General features: G+C 48.0%; 1 pseudogene; it reads left to right on the top strand.

Annotated features, from left to right (window-relative positions):
• Window positions 1-2,462: 2,462 nt before the first annotated feature.
• Window positions 2,463-8,319, top strand: LOC142574682 (uncharacterized; annotated as a pseudogene).
• Window positions 8,320-8,673: the final 354 nt, after the last annotated feature.

Raw genomic sequence — 8,673 nt, forward strand, 5'->3', positions numbered from 1 at the left:
AAATTGGTGCCTAGATAAGAAAGTAGAATTCGGGCTATTAGTGAATTAGCATGCCACATTTTCTGAAACATACTAAAAGAAATTTCTGAATCGATGGGTGACATTGTGGGTGCGGGTAAGGCGGATGGCGAGCTCCTTTTCTATCCACACTTAGTCACTAAGTAACGCGCCGCCAATCTGTGGCACAAGAAATGGCGACTACGCAGAGTGCGAACGAATAAGGGAAAAAAACAAAAGAAACGACACCGTAGAGTCAAACAGTTTTTATGGCTATAGGAGCGACAATGTACTTGAAAGAGGGATGTCCTTCCGTAAAGACCAGCTGTGGAGCGGCTCACGTTTAGTCCCACGTTCTTGCAAAACGAGCTGGACAGAGAGCCGTACTGCTCAAAAAAGTACTGATACCTCCTCTCTTTAGCGCTGGTCTTGTGAAAACTCGCCCACGAGGTAGTGTGCCCGGTGCAATGCGATTGAGTTGTTCTCCCCGGAGCGGCGTGGAGGCGACGGTGGATCGAGAGCGCATGGTGCGCATTTGGCTCCCCTTCTCCCCGCTTGCAGCCGGATCACGGCACTGGTGTACGCACGTGCTTCCCTTAGTGTATAAGCTACGCACGTATAAAAAGTCATGATACAGTAGAAACTGGTAAACCCACACATTCATTTTACGCTGTGACCATCATTACCATGCCTCTTCAAGCCACTAAAAGGCGAAGTAATGTCTCAGTTATCTGTTCCCCCACACGACGTTACCAGGCTTCGCCCTATGCCTGAAAACTCTCTAATTGTAGCATTACACCTAAAGTTCTATCTTCCTCGGCTAGTTCGCTTTCGCTGTCACTTATTCTGCTACTTTGTCGCTCTAATAAAGCACTGGCACTATGCTGTGCGCAATACAATTCCTACCCAATTAACGCCATACTTTTATTATCCATTAAAGCATATGTGAGGCTGTGTTACGTGGGGGAGGAAAAAACACTCATTCCTTTTTTTTCGCAGCTGGATGCCGACCTCAAAGAGTGCGTGTTCCGCTGTTTGATAGTGCACAGCAAACCTAAAGGGAAAATGGAGAATCGCACGTCATTTGCAATGGATGGAACGCCCTGCTCTGCATCTGAGCCACAAAAGGTGATGAAACGTTCCCGGATGTCCTTAGGGGTAGTGAATTCCCAGACCGTTGAGTAGCTGGGTCGCTAAGGCCAAAAAAAATATATTTCATGTACTACTGTGTGTAGCTCAGGTACCACGCTGGCTAATTCAGGTACCCTACTGGAATATCCACCGACTAGAACACGTGCAAGAGAAGTGCATTATTACAATTCATTTCTCAGCTCATAGCGGTGTATTGTCCGAGCTTATGTCTTTATTTCTGTTTGGTTTTATGGAGAGGGATGTTTTCGCAGCCAACACTTGTGCGAGAACTTATTTCGCCAATATCACGACAAACTCTATAAGCTAATAATGGATGAGGGCTATTTACAAGGTTTTTTTCTTATTGCAATCTCAACACAGGCTACAAAATCCTAAAAAGACGTTTAAGCGCTTCTAGTGTTTTAGTTGGTTCTTTCTAAGCGCAATTATACTGTAAATATACCAACGAAAAATTTACCAAACACACATACCCTTTTTTTTTTGCTTTATAAGAGCTGCTGCTCGCTGACCTAATTTATCTGACCATATTTGTTAATTTTTCTATCCTATTTTATCACCACATAGGCCTTAGCGCGAATTACACGAGCTCATTATCAGAATAATTAATTCCAGTTACTGTCCTTACTCCTATTTATTTTGTCATGCTGCTTTAACAACGTCACACAATATAAGTTGTTCTCGATATTCGTATAGTGCATGCCTGATATCCAAAACAGAACACCGTAACCACGGTCAGAGAAACGGTACCGGCTTTGTATCTTTTCGCAGCACTGGTTATGTTCACCTGTGCTACAGTTGGATTACAGCATAAAACCTTCATATACCTATTACAAAACCCAGTGCCAATGGGACCCAGTGCACCGGATTATGGGCCCAGTGCAGCGCGCTGGATGCTGGGGCGCTGGGAAGGCGCAGCGTACTGGGAGGCACTGGCTACTTGGGCGAAAAGCAGCTCGAGCGCGTTACAGATGCGGTGCCTGGACACCGTATATATTTTTTTGTTATAACTGCAGTGTTCTTCTTATCATTTCTCAGCTGAAGTCTATACAGCTACACGTGCCAATCTGGTTGCCTACCTTATGTTTTCTTACTTCGCTTCCCTTCCCCTCCTTCCCTAACCTGTCTTTATATTCCGACGTGCACTGCAAATAAACGCCCATTCTTCCAGCTTGTCAGCGTGTGTCTGCCTCGCCTGCGTCAAGCGCAGTGTCCGACTTACGATGTAACAGTGGCGACGAGAAACGGAAAGCAAAACCCCTGGCAAAACCTTGAAGCACAGGACGGCCGCTACGCTACGAGGCGACGACTCGACGATGGCACACTAGCAACTGCCCGGCTTCGACGACGAAAGAGACAACTGGAAGGCCTACGTTATCAAGGCAGAGGCATACTTTGAGGCAACGGGCGTGAAGGAGTCGGCAAAGAAACGGGCGCTTTTGGTGGCAGCTTTAAGCACGCGCACCGTTCAAATATTAGCAGGACGAGTAGTGCCGAAGAAGCCGAATTCTTTGGAGTACGAAGACGTCGTGAAAGTCTTGGACGAGTTTTTTGATCCCAAGCGCCATGAGATTACCGAAAGCTTCCGCTTCTTCAACCGCTGCCAGCTTGATGGTGAGTCTGTCCAAGAATTCATTACTGAAATTCGTCGAATTGCGGACAACTGCAATTTCGGTACCATGCTCGACCGAATGCTACGGGATAGAATTGTGTGCGGCATAAGATCGAGTGCACTGCAGAAACAACTCCTGACAAAGAAAGATCTGTCCGTAGAGGAAGCTGAAACGATGGCACTGTCGGCTGAAGCTGCAGATAAGGACACCAATAAAATGGCCGCAGACACGTCGGCGGTGCTTAAAATTAAGGCGCAGTCAGCCTCAACGAAAGAGGTACTGGCCGAATGTGGGCGTTGTGGCAGCATAAAACACAACAGTAATGCCTGCCGTTGGAGTAATGCTCGTTGTTATCACTGCGGTCGACATGGTCACCTAGCAGTAAAATGCCGGAACGAAGAAAGCGCAAGATCTCGAACTCGAGAAGGAGCCCGGAGATTTCGTAGCAGATTACTGGCTGTTAAGGAAGGGGAGACAGATGAAGACATAGAGGATAGCATGCACATTTGGACGCTAAAATCGACGCTCGAGGTACATGTGAAACCCCCAATGCGATGCACCTTCACATGGGGAGGTGTGGACGTGTCAATGCTTATCGATACGGGTTCCCCGGTCTGCGTCGTGTCCCGACAGCTATTTGAGCAGCACAAAAACACTTGGCCTTCGCTCCGGCCTTCACGCATGAAGTTATCATGCTACCTCGGAAAATTGCCAGTTTTTGGAGAGCTTCTTTTGCCGGTGTCGTACGACAGTACAACTGTGGAATGCACATTCGTGGTGCTAGATTGCCCCGGTCCAAGCTCATGTGGTCGAGACCTAATTTCCCTCCTGAGCGACGCAGGCTCTCCCGTCCTCGGCCTCTCAGCCAAGCCGCTGACCGCACAGCCGTCTACCGCCACGCAGGTCACTGCTGACGTGTTTGTCGAGTTTCCAGATGTTTTCAGCTCGGATCTGGGCCTCATAAAAGTACCCGCGGCACACCTACAGCTGAAGGAGGGAGCCACGCCAAAGTTCTGTAGGGCCCCGATCTATGCCCTTCGCCCTACGCGACAAGGTATCTGAAGAGCTTGATAGACTCGTGGCATTAGGCTTCTTGTCACCAGTGCCGCATTCCGAGGGGGCGACGCCCATTGTACCCGTCCTTAAGAAGGACGGCACCGTTAGGATTTGTGGCGACTTCAAAGTCACTTTAAATTCGGCATGTGAGCTGGAGCAGTACCCATTGCCAGTAATCAATGACATGTTCGCGTCCTTAAGCGGTGGAAAACATTTCAGCACACTAGATTTGCGTGAGGCATATAACAAAGTCCCTCTCGATGAGGAATCGCGCAAGTTATGCGTGATTAACACGCATAAAGGTCTTTTCTGCTACAACAGATTACCTTTTGGCATTGCCTCTGCGCCAGCCATTTTTCAACGCAGAATGGAAACAGTTCTACAAGGCTTATCAGGCGCGCAAGCTTATCTGGACGATGTCTTGGTGTCCGAAAGAGCAGGAAGTGACGACGTGCTCAAAGCCGTTCTACAGCGTTTCCGCGAGAATGGTGTTAAACTGCGCCTCGACAAATGCAAGTTTCGGTAAGTGTCTGTTGCATATCTCTGCCATCGAATCGATCAGCAAAGGTTGCACCCAATAGAAAAGAATATCGAAGCTATCACAGAAGCCCCTAGCCCGAAAAATGTAGCCGAGCTTCGTTCTTTTCTTGGCATGATTACTTTCTACGCAAAATTTTTGCCGAACATATCGTCTCTGCTCGCTCCACTGTATCGGCTGCTGGAAAAGAACAGACATTGGCTCTAGGAACAAGAGCAACAAACGGCGTTCGATAAAGCAAAACAGTGTTTGAAGTAAGCAGGTGTGTTGGTTCACTTCGACCCTTCACAACCGCTGAAACTAGAGTACGACGCATCGCAAAAAGGTATCGGCGCAGTGCTTTTTCACACGAAAGGGAACGTCAACAAGCCAATCGGATTTCGTTCACGGACATTGTCGAAAGCAGAAAAAAATTATTCGCAACTTGAACGTGAAGCACTGGCCCTCGTATTTGGAGTAATGAAGTTTCGTGATTATCTTCTAGGCCGAGAATTCATCCTGGTCACAGATCACCAGCCACTCCTGGGCCTGCTGAGACCGGATCGGCCCACTCCGCCTCTGGCTGCTGCTCGCATACAGCGCTGGGGCTGCATTTGGGAGGATTTCGCTACAAGTTACAGTATTCGCCAGGCAAGCAGCTCCTGAACTCGGACGCGCTTAGTAGGCTGCCACAAGAAACTTTGGAGCCAACCACGGAAGGGGAGCCAGCTGACTACGTTCTGGCACTCCCATCTGTCCAGGAGGGGGCGGTCTCGGTAGAACTGCAGGCGCTGACGGCAGGTGACGCAGTACTTTCAAAGGTCGTGCAATACACAAGAGATGGGTGGCCTCCAAGCTCTAAAGCATTAGAACGAAGCTTACTCCCCTTTTACGACCGCGAACTAGAACTGTCAGTGGCCCACCGTTTGCTGTATTGGGGCCGTAGAGTTGTCATTCCAGTTAACGCACAACATAGAATGTTGCACATGTTGCACGAGACACATCAAGGATCATCGGCGATGAAATCAATCGCCCGGTCAGCTTTTTGGTGGCCAGGAATGGACCACGACATAGAACAACTGTCAGCGGGGTGCACAAGCTGCATCCAAAATCGACCAATGCCGGGATCTGCTCCACCAGTTAACTGGCCGACCTGCCAGGAGAACTGGTCAAGAGTGTATCTAGATTTCGCGGGGCCAATCAAAGGAAACATGATCCTTGTTCTCGTAGATGCTCACAGCAAATGGATTGAGGCCGTACCAATGAAACAGGCGACCACATCTTCGACTATTACTTGCCTGCGCAGCTTCTTTAGCAGGTTCGGCATCCCTCGCACCATTGTTTCAGATAATGGGACGCAGTTCACTAGCCAAGAATTTACTGATTTTCCGAACAATAACATAACCCACCTGCGCACGGCTGCGTTTCATCCACAGTCTAATGGCCCAGCAGAGAGAGCTGTCCGAACTGTTAAAGATGGGCTGAAAAAGATGAACCAGGGCAGATTATAAGATTGCCTTTGCAGATTACTTTTCAACTACCGGAGAACACCCCTTGCATCGGGCAAATCTCCTTCGGAACTTCTTCTTGGCTACCAAATCCGGTCCCGCCTCGACACATGTTTTCCTCCTTTGGTTGTTGGAAGATCTGGAACATCGGATGACTAGACTCTTGCACCAGACACAAATGTTTACGTCCCTTACTTTGGTAAAGGTGATAAGTGGAAGACTGGCACGGTAAAGTCAGCAGACGGAGCTAGGATGGTGACAGTGGAAACGCCTGAGGGCCTCGTTCGGCGACACGTTGATCAAGTTCACACAAAGGAAAACCCAACGGCTACCCAAGGCCACAGGGAAAGTGAGAGCTCGTCCATCTCGAGAACTCCGGAAGAAACTTCCGAACCAAAGGCAAAAGCCGAAACTCGTGAAACGTCACCACCACAGCGTCAGTCATCCCCCCAACCCGCAGACCCACGAGAGAGAAACGGTGAACCTACGGTGGCCCCGGAACTCCGACGCTCAACACGAGAGCGCAGACCTGTGCAGCGTCTTCAGTATTATTGATGGAGAAATGTTATAACTGCAGTGTTCTTCTTATCATTTCTCAGCTGAAGTCTACAGCTACACATGCCAATCTGGTTGCCTATCTTATGTTTTCTTACTTCGCTTCCCTTCCCCTCCTTCCCTAACCTGTCTTTATATTCCGACGTGCACTGCAAATAAACGCCCATTCTTCCAGCATGTCAGCGTGTGTCTGCCTCGCCTGCGTCAAGCACAGTGTCAGACTTACGATGTAACATTTTTTGAATACAGAAAACAACAAAGAGCGTTTTAGTGCAATAAAAAAAGAGAAAAATACACGTAAAATAAAACTGCTCCGACCAGGATTCGACAGCCCGAACTACAGATGCCAAGCACGGCAATTTACCGCTACGCCACGCCAACATGCAGAAATAGACGGATAATTTGCCATGTCAAAGCCGAGAAGCAGTTTGTTTTGCAGAGATAAGTCTCGTACAGGCATGGTTGATGCGCTATCGCCCAGCAACTAAAACTCACGCCTGTACCAGAAAGAAAAAGTTGCTGTCCGTATTCAGCAGTATGCTTGGAAGTGCCATAAGCTCGATTTTCCCTTGCGATTCCCATTTTAACTTCGAAAAAAAGTCCTGAATGAACCGCCGACCCGGGACGGTGTTTGGGCTGTTACTGCCGATTTCGATAGCCGTTTCTTGTTCGTCGAGCAAAGGATATGCAACGTTTCCTTAGTTCAGTGATGCCTTTCAGTCAACACGCCTGTCTAGTCATATATCTTCGTCAGAGAAGCGCAGGCTAGTGCTGGGAGCCTTCGGCGATAGCACATATACCTGTGTTTATGACGAGTCACATCAGCGGTCATCGCTTCTTGTGCTGGCACTGTAGACATGAAAAAATTGTTTATTTAAGAACACCGATGCAAAAGCTGAAATATAGAGTGATTTATCCTTGTTATATTTCTTGATTCCTGAGTCTAGACGCGCCGATAGCGTGAGGACGGACTCGGCGCATACGCTAGGCCTAAGCTTCGGTGGGGAGCGATCTCGGCGCGGGTAGCTGGCGAAAGCTAAAATGCGTGTATCTAAAAGCCTCAGAACTTTTTTTAGTACAATAGGGAAAGTGGAAGCGCACGAATCACCTCAGTTTAGTTATCGGTGAGATAATATCAGTAAGCGATAGGCTTCGAACTTTGGGTCCGTTCGCGCGCGTCTGAGCGACTTTCGCATTTCATGTCCACTCCACAACACTGCGACAACGGCGACAACTCCCAGTCATATGTTACGTTCGAACTACTAAAAAACGCGGCGTCCTCTGCGTTTACCTGGTTTCGTTCAAGAATTTAGCTATCCGTCCAGTCAAAGGGAAAATGAAAAAAAAAAAAAACGAAAGTGAACTTCAGTTTCAAATGTCCATGAATATACAGGGCAGCTCACGCACATTTATTCCAAGCTGCGACGCGAAATAGGGTTTTATAACCCCAAGATATAGCGTTATTTAGGACAAGAGACTAGTATCAAGCGATGAAATTGTATAAAGCATTTAATATTCAGCAGCGCTCGTCCTTGCGTACTGGAACCAGCGCGGCACAAACACAACCAGCGCAGTTTCCACTGCGAACCAGCGAACTGCAGCGAGAACCGGTGCTTTACAGCACAAACCAGTGCGCCCCATCGTCATGGCAATGGAACCAGCGTCTCTTCCAGTGTGACCCAGTTCTTACCCAGCGTTCTCACTGGCGTCCCCGTGAGTCCCAGCGAGTGCCAGCCTACCCAGCGCGACCCAGCGCTAAAAAGCGCGCTGGTTTCACACTGGAAGACGCTGGTTTTTGCAATAGGGATGTGTTGTTTTCTCTGTCTACAGAGTTTTGTATGCACATAATGCATGCCCAGTGTTTGCGCATATTTTTTTGAAAACAGGCTCGTCGGAAATGCTGCTCAAGTTCAGCATACGATAGCAAATATTTGATGCTCATAGTATCATTTCCTCATCATTCATTATCTAGTTCTTCTTGCTTGCGCAATTCCATTTCCCTCACTATGAAATCGCAGCAAAATTATGGATGCTCCTCCTGGCTGCATCTTGACTATTCGTGTCATGAAAGTTTCTCCTTTCACTTTAGCTATTCTTTGTATGCCTTCTGTGCCTCCAAATCTATTTCTGCACTCTGTTAGACTGAATTAATTACCCACCCGTTCCACTGAATCTTGGGCAACACTATCGCAATAATGTCGAGAGGCGGTTCTCTTTCTGTTTTTTTTTTTTGACGAAGCAATTCAGGATTGAAAATGTTGTTCGGCGTTAATGAAGA

Source organism: Dermacentor variabilis, chromosome 3, assembly GCF_050947875.1.
Source record: "Dermacentor variabilis isolate Ectoservices chromosome 3, ASM5094787v1, whole genome shotgun sequence".
NCBI classification, from domain to species: Eukaryota; Metazoa; Arthropoda; class Arachnida; order Ixodida; family Ixodidae; genus Dermacentor; species Dermacentor variabilis.